This window comes from Xenopus tropicalis, chromosome 2 (genome assembly GCF_000004195.4).
Source record: "Xenopus tropicalis strain Nigerian chromosome 2, UCB_Xtro_10.0, whole genome shotgun sequence".
Lineage (NCBI taxonomy): Eukaryota > Metazoa > Chordata > Amphibia > Anura > Pipidae > Xenopus > Xenopus tropicalis.
The window spans coordinates 81,770,984-81,772,787 of NC_030678.2; positions in this window are offsets into that span (position 1 = coordinate 81,770,984).

Here is a 1,804-nt window from a genome sequence, read left to right on the forward strand (position 1 = left end):
CACATGTGGCATTACAGAAAAACCATAGCAATTCATTGCAAAAGTTCTAAAGCAGCTTGGAGAAACCGTTTTATAAGTAAAGATGCACCAAACCCTTCACTTTTGGAATCTTGCCAAACAACAAAACAGTGAACTGAATCCAAACCCAAATTTACATATTAAAACGTGCGCAAAATCCACCCACCCCAAAAATTGCATAATAAAAGAATTGGTACTTTAAGTTATCTGGTGCTTTAAAGTCATATTATATTAAGGGTTTGGCTTTGATTTAATCAGAACAAGTTGGGATCCTCCAAAAAATTGATGAGGTTTAAATCCTGAACCGATTCATGGATTACATGATTTTCTACTTTTGTGACAGATCAAGAGGAAAAAAAGGTCTTAGTCTTAGCATCTGGCACCTGTTAGTATCCAGGTAGAACTACAATTCCCAGAACCCCAGCTGAAGGCTATTAAGAGTGAAGCAGTTGGTAATAACCCTTCACTTAGACTAGGCAGCAGAGAGAAGTGCTACAATAGTATTATATAAAACAGAAGTGTTAGACTTGATCATCAAGTAATTAGAAACCTCAATTCAATAACATTTCAGAAGAATTTGTATCTAGTGACATGACAATATCTAGAGTACAAAAAAAAATTGGTGCTTAGATAAATTTGCCCCTTTGAACCCTTGGTGCAGTAGATTATACACAAGCACTTACAAAGGAGTGTGCAGGCAGTCACTACTTAAGTGGGTAGCAAATATAAATAAACTTGTCTAAGTAAATAAACTCATTTATTTGTTCCAGTGAAACCAAACTTATCAAACCCTCCCTGGTTTGTGTGAGAACAAACAAAAAATATTCTGTGCTAGAAGCCTGGGTTTACACCCTGGAAAGGCCACTTGATAACAGGTAATGGTGTACGTGTTTTTCTCTGGGTGTGACAGGACAGCCAAAAGTCATCTGTGTATAAATGAAAAGGGTTGAGCTCTAAACTCACATCTTGCTAAATTTACCCCTAAATGAATAATCGGACACTGCATACAGAAGGGACTAGCAACCGTTTTTATTTATTCTTCTCCAACTTCTCTCAACTTTTGGCTGTCATGTCACACCCCGAGTAAAACACATGCACCAATACTTGTTTTCAAGTGGCCTTTCCAGGGTGTTAACCGCCCCAGGCTTCTAGCGCAGGATTTTTTGCCTGTTCCCACACAAACTAGGGAGGGAGCAGTTGGGGATTTAAAGAGACTGAGTCACCTTGGGTGAGGGAAACCTAAACCCACGCAAACTGCTATAACCTTTCACAACAACGTTTGGTGATCCTCAGCAAATGCAATGCTCCTAGAGAGCAAAATGTTCCTACTTGCAAATGACAGGGGGGTTGCAGCAAGTAGTGCAGCACAGAGGGTGCAATGCAAACAAAAATAGAAAAAGGTTGCAAACGGTGTTGATTGGGTTTCCTGGGGCCCAACCAAAGAACCTAACAACCAGGCCCTACAACAACAGTGGTAAAATTAGTAATTTATCAAGGGATAGACATTTTTTATGCTTTTATTGATTTTGTTATTGGTGTTCTTTAACGAAATTGATAATCAATTGCATTTACTGTGAATGTTTGAAGATTTGGGGTATGTAATGAGTTGGGTTATAAATTGACATTTCTAATTAAGACAATTATGGATGCACCGAATCCAGTTTTTTGGGTTCAGCCGAACCCCTGAATCCACTGTGAGGCATTTGGCTGAATATCGAACCAAATCCTAATTAGCATATGCTAATTAGGATTTGTAAGGGTTACATTTTGCCATGCGCTTTGCGTG